The sequence below is a fragment of the Cervus elaphus genome, chromosome X (genome assembly GCF_910594005.1).
Source record: "Cervus elaphus chromosome X, mCerEla1.1, whole genome shotgun sequence".
In the NCBI taxonomy this organism is placed as follows: Eukaryota; Metazoa; Chordata; class Mammalia; order Artiodactyla; family Cervidae; genus Cervus; species Cervus elaphus.
In genome coordinates this window covers 130,465,878-130,479,328 of record NC_057848.1, presented here as the reverse complement: position 1 = coordinate 130,479,328, position 13,451 = coordinate 130,465,878, and the positions used below count along the sequence as shown (strand labels likewise).

At 38.3% G+C, this 13,451-nt stretch overlaps 1 long non-coding RNA gene and 1 pseudogene across 1 annotated transcript in view; one reads left to right on the top strand and one right to left on the bottom strand.

The window, feature by feature from the left end:
* The window catches only part of LOC122690039, a 53,862-nt gene that overhangs the window by 15,664 nt on the left and 24,747 nt on the right, over positions 1-13,451 (top strand). The window lies entirely within an intron of this gene.
* LOC122690914 lies at positions 11,071-11,185 on the bottom strand (annotated as a pseudogene).

Below are 13,451 nucleotides of genomic sequence, written 5' to 3'. Positions count from 1 at the left end.
CCTGGATGTCTTTGGCACAAACCCCATCAGCAGCCTCCACTGCTGTACACCTTTGGCAAGCCCCAGCAGCCATAGTAGTGCACATTAACAACCAGGACCCCTGCAGCTTCCAGTGCTGCCTACCCTGGTCCTCATTATTACCTTTGTGTTTGAAACTGACCCTCTGCACTCACAGGCACCTGCAGCTGGCACCTTCAACCAAGCGTGTGCATACCACCAGCTCTGGCTATTTCCGCTGCTTGTCCTGGTCCCTACTTGCTGAACTTGGAGGCACTGATAAGGACCTCAGCAGCCCTTGAAGGTTCTATGGATCCCTTACAGGGCTTTGCCAAGTGAAAGTGAAAGTCACTTTGTGACCTCATGGACTGTAGCCTGCCAGGCTCCTCTGTCCATGGAATTCTCCAGGCAAGAATACTAGAGTGGGTAGCCATTCCCTTCTCCATGGAATCTTCCCAACCCAGGGATCAGACCCAGGTCTCCCACATTGCAGGCAGATTCTTTACCATCTGAGCCACCAGGGAAGCCCAAGGATACTGGAGTGGGTAGCCTATCCCTTCTCCAGGGCATCTTCCTGACCCAGGAATCAAACCAGGGTCTCCTGCATTGCAGGCAGATTCTTTACCAACTGAGCTATTAGGGAAGTTGTTGATACAGTGGACTCTAAAAGTCTGAGCTGATGAGCCCTCACATTCCCCCAGACCCAGTGCTACCTCATGCCCCTGTACTTGGGCCCAGTATCACTAGACCTGGGGTCACAGCATGCTCCAGCATGCCCTACCTACAGGTGACAGTCTTCCTGCTGTGAAATCAGTCTAGAAAGTCTGGAGAAAATGACTGCTTCTTTAAATGTTCAGACACCTCCACCAAGCTATGGGGATCACAGGCAATCAGGGAAACATGACTACCAAGGGAACATAGTAAGCTTCCAGTAAGTGATCTCGAACAATGGAGATCCAGCAATTGCCTGACAAAATATTCAAAATAACTTTTCTAAAGGTGCTCAGAGACCTGCAAGAGAACACAGATAAACCCAAATTACCTCAATCTGTTGGAAACTAAAGAGACCAATGTGATAGTTAATTATATGTGTCAGCTTGGCTGGACTATGGTGCTCAGATATTTGGTCAAACATTATTCTGGATGTTCCTGTGAAAGTATTTTTTGGATGAACTTAACGTTTAAACCAGTGGACTTTGAGTAAAACAAATTGCTCTCCATAATTGGGCATCATCCAGTCAGTTGAGACCTTAATAGAACAAAGACTGACTTCTCCCTAGCAAGAAGGAATTCTGCAAGCAGACTGCATTTGGCCTCCAACTGTGACTCTTCCCTGAGTCTTCAGTCTGTCAGCCTACCTTGTTAGTCGCTGAATTATTAGTTTCCCAACAGACTTGAGTTAGTTTGGGTTTATTTGTGTTTTCTTGTATCTCTCTGAGCATCTTTAGAATGTATTGAATTCACAGCCTCCCAGGGTGTCTACTGTTAAAGTGAGAACATTGATTGGGAAGGAATTCCTGAAAATTGGAATGAGGGTGCATAGGATGACTTGACGAGGCTGGAGACACTGGACCCCTAAATTTAAATGAGCTTTCTTTGCCAAAGGAAGTAGCCTTTCCATCTCCAGCTAAGGAGATTAACTTTGCATTGTCTAAGGAACTGTAATGGCCTTTACTGAAGTACTTGCCTCACAAGACACTGCTGAGTCTTTTCAGTAGCCTCTTCCCAAACCCGTCTTTATTTCTTGACCTATAACTAGACTCAAGTCCCAGGCAGCTCCTAAGGATATGGTCTTCAAAAAAATAAAGGCCGTATATGACAAACCCACAACTAGCGTCATACTAAATGGTGAAAACTTGAAAGCTTTTCTTCTATGGTCAGAAACAAGAATGCCCACTCTCACCACTTATAGTCAACATAGTACTGAAAACCCTAATCAAGCTATTACGCAAGAAAAAAAGGCATCCAAATCAGAAAGAAAGAAGTTAAATTTGTAGATGACATAATCTCATATAGAGAAAACACTAAAAACCCTTTAGAACTAAAAAATGAATTCAGTAATTCAGTTTCTGGATACAAAGTCAACATATAAAGATCATTCATGTTTCTATACACTAACAATGACCTATTTGAAAAAGAAATTATGAAAAAAACCTCATTTACAATTTCTCTGAAAACGGTAAAATACTTGGGAATAAATTGAATGAGGTGAAAGATCTCTATACTGAAAACTAAAACTTTGATGAAAGAAATTGAGGAAAGAAATGGAAATGGAAGAAATGGAAATATATCTCATGTTTATGGATTAGAAAGTTGATATTGTTAAAATAGCTACGCTACCCAAAGTGATCTACAGATTTAATGCAATCTCTGCTCTGTGAAAGTTCCAATGCCATTTTCCACAGAAATAGAAAAAAATAAAAGTCCTAAAATTCATATGGAACCACAAAAGACCTCAAATAGCCAAAGCAATCATGAGAAAGAACAAAACTGGAGGCATCACACTTTTGATTTTAGATTATATTACAAAGCAATAGTAGCCAAAACAGTATGTGTGGTACTGGTACAAAGATAGACACAGAGACCAATAGACTAGAGTAGCAAACCCAGAAATAAACCAACACATATATGGTCAACTAATCTTTGACAAGGGTGCCAAAATATACAATGTGGAAAAGACAGCCTCTTCAATAAATGGTATTGGAAAAACTGGATATTCACATATGAAAGATTGAAATTGAATCTTTGTATTATATCATATGCAAAATCTATTTGAAATGGATTGAAGCCTTAAACATAAGACCTGAAACTATAAGACTCCTACAGAAAACATAGACAAAGAGCCCTTTGACATTGGTCTTGGCAATTATTTTTTGGATATAACACCAAAAGCACAAGCAACAAAAGCAAAAATAAACAAGCAAGACTATATTAAACTAAAAAGCTTCTGCACAGCAAAACAATCAACAGAGTGAAAAGGCAACCTATATAAAAGGGAGAAAATGTTTGCAAACCATATATCTACTAAGAGATTAGTATCCAAAATATACGAGGAACTAATGCAACTCAAGAACGAAAAAAGAAAAAAACAATCTGATTTAAAAATAGGCAAAGGAAACAGTAGACATTTTTCAAGGTAGATACACAAATGATGAACAAATATATGAAAGGGTGCTCAGCATCACCAATCAACAGGGAAATGCAAATTAAAATCACAATGAAATATTACCTTACACCTATCACAATGACCATAATCAAACAGGCAAGAGATAAGTGTTGACATGGGTGTGGAGAAAAGGGAACATTTATATACTGTAAGAATGTAAACTGGCACAGCCATTGCATAAAACAGTACAGAGATTTCTCAAAAAATCAATAATAGAACTACTGTATCATCTAGCAATTCCACTTCTTGGTATATATCCAAAAGAATGGAAATTAGGATCTCATGAGACATCTGCACTCCTGTGTTCACTGTAACATAATACACAATAGCCAAGATATGAAACAGCCTGTATCCATCAATGGATGAATGGATGAAAACTATAAGGCATGTATATACATACACACAAACACACCCAAAATGGAATATGATCTAACTATAAAAGAGAAAGAAACCTCAAAACTTTTGCGACAGCATAAGTGAACCTTGTGGGCATTATTGTTACATGAAATGTCAGAGACAGACAAGTACTGTAAGATGTCACATGTGAAATCTGAAAAAACCAAACTTATAGAACCAGAGTGTAGAATGGTGTTTGCCAACAACTGAGGGGAGGCAGGGTGGGGAAATGAAGAGATATTGGTCAAAGGGTAAAAACTCCGTTATAAAAGCCACAAATTCTGGGATCTAATGTACAGTATGGTAACTATAGTTAACAATACTGTATTGTACACTCAAAATTTGTGGAAAATAAATCTTAAACATTCTTTCCATAACAATAGCAGCAACAAAATAGTAATCATGTGAGCTGAAGAATTTGTTAACTATCCTTATTGTGGTAAACATTTTGCAGTATATAAGTGTATGAAATCTTCATATGGTGCACCTGAAACTTACACAATGTTATATGTCAATTGTATCTCCATAAAGCTGGAAAATGTATATCTGTGTTCAAATTTTCACTTTTTATAAGGATACCAGTCATGTTGGGTTAGGGACTCATCCTACTTTAATATGACCTCATCTTACCTAATTATATCTTCAGCAACACTATTTCCAAAAAAGATCATACTCTGAGGTATTAGGGGTTAGGATTTCAACACATGGGTTTTGGGGAACACAATTCAATTCATAATCATATGTATCAAATGTACATATAAGCATTGTTTATGGAAATGTAGGTAGGTAGTGAATGTCTGGAACATCACAAAAATGTTATATGCCAATTTCAAGGATAGTAGCTATCTCTAGAGAGCTAGAGGGAGATAGAAGGAAATGTTTAGTGATGAAACTTGAACAGTATCCTTAACTTCATCTTAACAAAAAGTTCCATAAAAAATAATAAAAATAATAAAAATTTTAAAAATTCTATAGTTAGTATGGCAAAATAACTTCTAAATCTAAGTTCTGAGTGTTGGGTATGTAGATGTATATTGTATGGTTTTCTGAACTCTTCTGAGTATTCGATAGCTTGTGTCTATGAAAGTTATCCAATACTTTGGCTGCCTGATGCGAAGAGCTGACTCATTTGCAAAGACCCTGATGCTGGGGAAGATTGGGAGCAGGAGGAGAAGGGGACGACAGAGGATGAGATGGTTGGATGGCATCACCGACTCGATGGATATGGGTTTGGGTGGACTCCGGGAGTTGCTGATAGACAGGGAGGCCTGGCGTGCTGTGGTTCATGGGGTCGCAAAGAGTTGGACATGACTGAGCGACTGAACTGAACTGATGAAAGTTATTAATCCTTTATTCATTCCCTACAAAGATGCTGCAATGGAACTGACTCATTAAGTCTAACAACACAGACAGCCTTTCCTCCAACAATTAGAGTATGTCATTGATCTTTTTTTTAATGATCAAAAGAGGTAGTTGCTCTGTTTTTTGTGATCCTGTTATATATATCTTTAAAGGTATGATCATATTCAGTGGGCTAATGCTTCCATCATGAGAGGTAAGCAGTATCTGAGATAGGCAGAGAGAAGAAAATTTCTAACCCTGCCCACCATGCCTACTCCACGGCTTACTCTTTTTGACCAGAATGGGGGTAGAAACATGCAAAATTTTCCAAATATTTCTTCCTTCCTCCTGTCCTTTATCTGTCCCTCTCTATTTCACTTCTGGCTTGTGGATTTCAGTTCATTTAAATCCCATTTGTGAATTTGTTTTCTACCCAAAACCAACTGTATATATTTGCAGAAATTAAGAAGAAGAGATATGAATCAAAAGACCTCAAAGTCTAACCCCGCTTCACCAAAAGCAAACTGCTTATTTCTAGGTAAATATCTCAATGTTTATTTTTTTTCATTCAGAAAATGAAAGATTTGGATTAGACAGTCTCAGATCTAAATGCATTTAGGAGAACAAAGGTGATTGATGGAGCAGGACATAAATATTTCATGTAACTTGTGAAAATGTAAAAATTTCACATAAAATATGGGTGTGCTTTCAATTATGTAATCAATTAGGTAGTTGATGTGGTTAACTTTTTCTCAGAGAGGAATACAATCACCTGTTTGTTCTGGCAATGTTTGCACACAATCTATGGTAATCTGATTCAATTATGTAGCTCCCAACATGACATTATCCACATATTGAGACTCTTAAAAGTCACTCTTGACAGTGATAAAACTCACCTCCTAGGAAGGAAAAATAAATTTTTTTATAATCCTGTACCTCTCATCCACAAGCCTTGACTGTGTTTTTTCTTTGAGTTGAACTTGATGCAATGTTGGCCTCTTACAAACTCTACAAGAAAGCCAATCATACTAAATATTTCCTAGGTTTTATGCTGGTAAAGAATCCGCCTGTAATGCAGGAGACCTGGGTTCAATCCCTGGGTTAGGAAGATCCCCTGGAGAAAGGAACAGCTACCCACTCCAGTATTCTGACCTGGAGAATTCCATGGACTGTATAGTCCACGGGGTGGCAAAGAGTCAGACACGACTGAGCAACTTTTACTTTCTCTTTCACTTTCATGAAAGATTTTGTGGGGCCGCAGGGAGAAATCAGTTTGGACAATATACAGTATCTTATGTGAATACTCTCAAACTGGACCACCTCCTCTCTAAGTCTCTTTGAGGTTCCAGCCATTGGCTCTCTCTCCTTTCCCAAACTTTGCCCTAAGCAGTGCTTGGTTAACTCCTTTTCCTTGAAGGACTCCAGTCCTTGGAGACTCTCTCCTCCTTCTCCATATTCTCAACAAAGCTGGTCTGTACCTTCAAAAAAATTCTTCTAGATACTAACATCAACTTTTCTACCTCTAGGCATTTGCAAGCAAAGTTCCCTTGCTTGTTGAAGACTGTATTTAATGTAGAAGCAGCCTTTTTGACTCTATGATCCTAATTATGTACAAACCTTTGACTCACATCTGCAGGAATTATGCCCCAATACAGCACATTCAGCAGACCTTCCAGGTTATTTCCCAGGCACAAAAGTTGTTAGCTGACACCAAAGTTTCCTTGGATTCAGCCTCTAATTCCATCAGAACCTGATCTATTCAGACAGCCAGCTTATCTACTCCATCCAAACTGGACTGGGAAAAAATCTGCTTAATTAGAAGGAAAAATATAGTAAGTGGTTAACATCATGCAAGTACAATTTTCTCAGATGATTAGATACTTTTTCTTTTGAAATGAATAAATAAAAGGGAAAGAGGGGCAGAATAATAATGGTACAGGTTTTACCTTTAAAAATTTGAATAAAATTAGCATAATTTCCCTTTTATTAAGCTACAGTAGATAGAAAGCACATTATAGACACTGTAGGTGGAGATGTGGGTGGACACATAAGAGGGGTAATGAGGGGGCATTGAAAATACAGCTGAAATAATGAGCATGTAATATGAAGAACAGCAGCAAGGATCAGGTTGGAGGAGGGAAGGATGCCTGCTTTGATTACAGACAAAGGGGATGGAGAAGAGAAAATAAGAGGGAACCATTCAGCTGAGCTGAGAAACTGGGGCAGCCTGGACCAATGGAACTGGATATAGATGGGAAGAGAACAGGGAACACTTCACCATTGACTTGGGTTTAAAAATGATAACCTTGTGCTTAAAGGGAAGGAAATTATCCCTGATAGAAACAAAAGTTACACAACTCAGCTACATAACTTGCTTCCATCCAAGTTGGAGTGACCCTGTTAGAATATAGGGCATTGGGTTTGATGGCCATTCTGTCCACCCCACTCAAAATATGAACAATATAACCCTCAGCACACACCCTTACTGACCCATTCATTTTGCAAATGAGGAAATAATGGCCTGATGTAGTTATGCAAAAGAAGTGATTTTTTTCATCTTAGAGCTTTGAGAAGCAGACAACAAAATCTCCATGCATGATTTCTACAGAAAGGGCTCTGCTGCTGGACATATACAGCAGAAACTGAATCCAGATATTATTAGCCAGATTGAGGTAATTGATCTAGATTTTGGGTGGATATTTACAAACTAGTAGATGAATATGAATTTGGGATTTCTTCATCTGATCTGTGCCAGGCATAGTATTTAGATGGTATCATTGTTTCAGCTACTAATCTGGAAAGCCCAGGAGATTTCTGTATAATATTTTTCTTTCTCAAAACCTATGCAGTTAGGTGGCAAAGTCTCACATCCAAAATGGATGCTGGGATGTCATACTTCAGCCAGCTCTCTCTGCATCTCCCAGGCAGTGGACCTACTCTCTAACCTTCCTCCTTGCTCAGAATCTCCCTTCCACTCTCCTCTCAGACTTCTTTACATCTCATCCACACCTCCTTTATTCCTTCCCATATTCCCTACTCTTTTCTTTTCAGTGTGATTGCCCTTGATGGCTATTGAGAGGAACTTTGATTTCTCAGCAAATACGAAGCCCAAATTTTCATTGATTTTAAAAAGCTGAATCTCCTTTACTCAAGGAAAAGAATCAGTCTTCTCCAGAAACAATTAATTGTTTGGTATCCCCCTAGAGATTTTTCTTCTAGGGAAGAGGGGCCTTCTATACATGTTAGAATTAATAGTCCTAAAGCAGCCAAATAAATACATAATTATCTATTTTTAATTTTATCACTATGCCTTTGCTATTGTATCTAAGAATCCACTGTGCAAATCCAGAGTCATAAATACTTATTCCTATATTTTCTTCCAAGATTTTTATGGTTTTAACTCTCATATTGAGGTCTTTCATGCATTTCTGGCTAACTTTTGTATGGTATGTAAGACCAGGGGTCCAACTTAATTCTTCTTCATGTGGATATCCAATTATCCCAGTATCATCTGTTAAAGAGATATTTATGTTTCCTTTGAATGGTCTTGAAACCCTTGCTGAAAATCAATTGGCCATAGATGTATGGCTTTTTTTCTGAACTCTCAATTCTACTCTATTAGTCTATACATATCACTCTGTTTTGATTACTAAAGCTTTGTGTTAAGGTTTGAAATTGGGATTTGTGAGTCTTACCATTTTTTCTTCTTTTTTTTTAGATTATTCTGGCTCTTTGGGGCTCCTTACAATATCATGTGAACTTGGAAACTGGCTTTTTCATTTATACAAAAAAAAAAGATCATTAGAATTTTGGTAGATATTGTATAGAAAAACAGATTTTAAGATAAAACATGAGTTTGATTTTGAGCACAATGAATTTGAGGTACTTGTGGGAAATTCAAGATACTTATCTATAAGGAATCAGATATATGTTCTAGAGCTTCAGAGAGAGGCATGAATAGAGATGCATATTTGGGATATGAGTATGTATGAAGATGATAGCTGAAGCCATGGTTATTGATGAGATCTTTTGGGAAGAATATATAGCAGGAGAAGAGAGGAAAATCTTTGGATTCACTAATATTAAGAAAGTATAAGGGAATAAGAGTCTGTGAAAATAATTTCATTAAAGAGGATAGTAGAGAAAGTAAGTGAACAAGAAAAGAGTGTTACCATAGAAGCCAAGGGAGGAGACAGATTTAAAACAAGCAGTGTCTCAAGTTGCAGAGAACTTATGACATAAGTCTGAAAAGCAGTAAATTGATTTGATAGTCATGAGGCCAGGTGACCTCAGCCAGGTCAGTCTGTGTGGACCGTGGAGGCTGAAATCTGGCTAGTGTGGGTTGACACATATTCAGGAAGAGAGAAAGAGGGGGCTGCGTTAGTTTGGTATATTGATTTTAGCATTTTGACTGTGAAAAGAAGGAGAAAGATAGGGCTAGTGATGATAAGAGGATGATATAATATTAATGGAAGTTTTAGAGGCCACAGTAAAGTACCTCGAAGAGGGAGAAGTTGAAAATAGAGAAGAAAAAGGGAGTAGTGATTGGGATGAGATCTTGGATCTGTAGGAGATAAGGGGGATATGGAAGAAGTTGCCTTGAGCAGGAGGAAGAACAGCTTCCACAGTCTGCTGCTGCTGCTGCTGCTGTCACTTCAGTCGTGTCCGACTCCATGTGATCCCACAGATGGCAGCCCACCAGGCTCCCCCATCCCTGGGATTCTCTAGGCAAGAACACTGGAGTGGGTTGCCATTTCCTTCTCCAATGTGTGAAAGTGAAAAGTGAAAGTGAAGTTGCTCAGTCGTGTCAGACTCTTAGCGACCCCATGGACCGCAGCCTACCAGGCTCCTCCATCCATGGGATTTTCCAGGCAAGAGTACTGGAGTGGGGTGACATTGCCTTCTCCGACTTCCACAGCCTACTCTTCTTTAAAAGGAATGATCAAACCAGAAGATAAGTGCAAATAAAAATGACTCATAGGTATGGGGGGATTATAGAAATTCAATATCTGATAGCCTTGATATTATAGGTGAAATAGGAGGAAAGTTCATCTGCGCTAAAGAGATGAGGCACTTGAGGTTAGTGGGGCATCCATTCAGAGAAATTGGAGCAGAAGCTAGTAAGAGACAAATTAATAAGGGGTGCTGAGGGTCTAGGAGATGTTGGATACCCTAAATATGTGGTGGTCTTAATTCATTCAAGGATGTGATGTTTAGCACTAACATTTAGCAGCCTAGATGCGGGAGCAGCAAAGAAAGGTAGCAAGATTGATCTAAAGTTGAAAACTATAAGACGAATGTGGTAGAAAGACAATGGGCTTGGTTTTCAGTGCAAGAGTACAGTGCTTGAGTGCAGTGGAGTCAAGATTGGATGGGTAAGAAAGTGAAGCCAAGCAGGGCTAAAGAACTAGAAATAAAATGACTTTGAGGTCTCTGTGAGTGGGGTTAAAGAACTGAAGTAAGAAAGAAAAAGACAGGGAAAGAAAAGACAGGGAGGACAGAAGGATAAGATCCAGAATGGTACATTAGAATATAAGAGTTCAGAGGTAGAGCTGGGTTGGGTATGGACATCAGAATTGGATCACTGAAGTAGTGACAGGTAAAGACTGCTGGTGTTTAGGATGTTTTAAAAAAAAAACAATGATGAGGCTGGGAGACTGGATGGCATCACATGGATATAGAAACTATCCAGCATGAAGATGGGACATGACCAGGAGAAAACAGCAAGCTAGTGTCCAGGCCCTTAATGAATAAAGGGAAATAGGTGAAAATTTCAAAAAGTGTTAGAAAGGAAGTATAAACAGCTGATACAAACCTTAACAAAGGAAGGTTTCTTGCCTCAGGATGGAGGAGTAATTATCTGCCACTTGTATTGGGATGCTAGGAGATAGAATCAAGTCACAGCCTGTGATATATGAATATAGAAGAATCAGCCTTCTTCATGGAATAAGTTTTAGAAGAGGTGTTGTGCTCTGAGGATAACCAGGAGATACTGCTCTATGAAGTGGTTGAGAAAATAAAGTAGGTTATTTATAATAGAATAAGAGTCTCTGAGGAAATGGTTAGAGGGAAATAGTGCAAGAAACATCCAAGTGCAATGAGAATAATAAGTGATAACAATAATGTATTGTCAGGTACAGTGCCAAGGACTTTATGTTTTTATTTTATTTAATAATTATACTAACTATGCAATGTAAGTAAATATCTCTCTTTTTCATATGAAAAATTGAGATTGAGGGCACTTAGAAACTACACTTGATCTTAGCCAAAAGGCCGAGAAGCAATGAGGGCACTTAGAAACTATTCTAAAGTCATGTATCTAAAAAGTGACTGAGTTGGTTTTCCAAAATTTGAAAAATCTTGGTCTCTCAACCACTAAACAGGATTTGAATGACAGGATATAAGAGAAGAAGGTACTTGAAGAGCTTTCATTTTGGGAAGGGACTTCCAATGATAGAATAGGAGATCTCATGGGTCCAACTAACTGAAAACGTAAGCATGTGCTTATAGGGTCTTTCAGATGGCAGAGGTCTCCAGTCAGGGTCAGCTGTCTGTAGAGTTTCATTTTATTTGGTTTTTTAAGATATTTTTTTGGCCTCGCTGCACCATTTTGGGGATCTTAGTTCCCCAGCCAGGGATGGAACACAGGCCCCCATCATTGGAAACTCAGAGTCCTAACAACTGGACAGCCTGTTTTCAGAGTTTAAGATGGAATTTGGGCAGGGGGTATTTTGTGCCTTCAAAGAAAGAATGGGAGAGTGTGGTGGTAGAGTGATCAGGCTTAGGGGGACACTTATTCCCTTGGTTGGAGGGGCAGATTCATGGCTTTTAACATATGGTCCTAATTCTTATAGTTTTTAAACAGTCAATCTACATGGACTTCTGGGGAGAAATATGAAGACAGGCTCTTGTTGGGAAAAACTTTTTCTTGGGAAGGAGACTTCGGAATTGCTTATCTAAGGTAGTCTCTGCTTCACATAATCAATGAGATGTTGGAAATTTCCTTCTGATCCAAGTGTTTCTACAAAGCTAAGACTTTAGTGCAGACAGAGATAATCAAGTATCTGCTATCTGAGCTCCAGGAGTGTAGCAATAACAGGACATAGAGACAAGAAGTGACTCTTTCTTTGGGCTTTTTCTCTCATTCCCTCTCACCACTAGCAGTGCTTCTCCCACAGCCTTCTGCTTTTTAGGTTTTGCAAAGCTGTGGTGAAAGCTTCATCGGTACTCACTCAAATTCTTTCAGGTCTTTCTTACTGTTTATTTGCACTCTTCTGCTGGTTTTGGTGTGCTTTGCCTCCAAAGGTTTCATCTCAAACTCTTCTGATGGTAGCTGTCTTTGCCTGGAACATAATTTATTTAGCCAGTGTATAATGGATATAGGAATATGAAAGCTCAGCCTCCTTGCCTCATGTCAGGACAACTTGGAGGCATAATTTACATGGAAGCTCCCTGAGGGATCAGGCTGAATCTGTCCTCCATGAGATCTTGCCTGAAGTTGCATCTGGTTTGGTGTCTTTCCTTTCTCTGTCCTGCTTCCCTCACTTCTTTTCTAGTTTCTTCTGTGAGCCCTTTTAAAATAAATCACATGTACATGAAGCCTTAACTTAGAGTCTGCTTCTGGGGAACTCAAGACAGAGAATCACACAATTATTAAAGGGATGTTCATTTAGACAGAAACTTTAAGAATAAAGTTTAAAATGTAATTTAATATATAAACAAAAATACATGAAAAGCAACTTAAATACTAAAATAAAGTATGGGTGAATTACTTCATAACATAGACTTGGGAAAAACTTTTCTAGCTATGACTTAAAATCAAGAAGCAATGAAAAGACTGATAGATTCTACTACATAAAAATAAAATTGTCTTGAAAAAAGCTTCATAAGTTAAAAGATGACAAAGTAAAATAAAAAATATTTGCATCTTATATCACAGAAGAACAGCTAATCTTCCTGACACATAAAGATCCATTAAAATTGAAAGGACAGCAAGGATGCACACTCTTGCCACTTCTATTCAACATAGTATTGGAAGTCCACACCATATGAATTAGTCAAGAAAAAGCATCCAAATCAGAAATGAAGAAAAAAAATTGCCTCTGCTGGTAGATGGTGTGATCTTATACACAGAATACTCTAGAGACTCCATAAAAACTGTTACATCTAGCAAATGAATTCAGTAAAGTTGCAGGATACAAAATCAACACACAAAAATCAGTTGGGTTTTCATATACCAACAATGAACTATCTGAGAAAGAAATTAGAAAACCATCCGTTTACAACAGAATCAAAAATAATAAAGTACTTAGAAATAAACTTAACTGAGGAAGTAAAAGACCTGTATATTAAAAACTACAAAACATTGATAAAGGCAATTAAGAAACAAACAAATGGAAAGACAGCTCATGTTCATAGAATGGAAGAATTGGCATTGTTAAATGTCCATATGAACCAAAGTTACCTACAGATTTAATGCAATCCCTATCAAAAATCCAATGGCATTTTTTTACAGAAATAGAAAAAAACAATTCAGAATTCATATGGAACC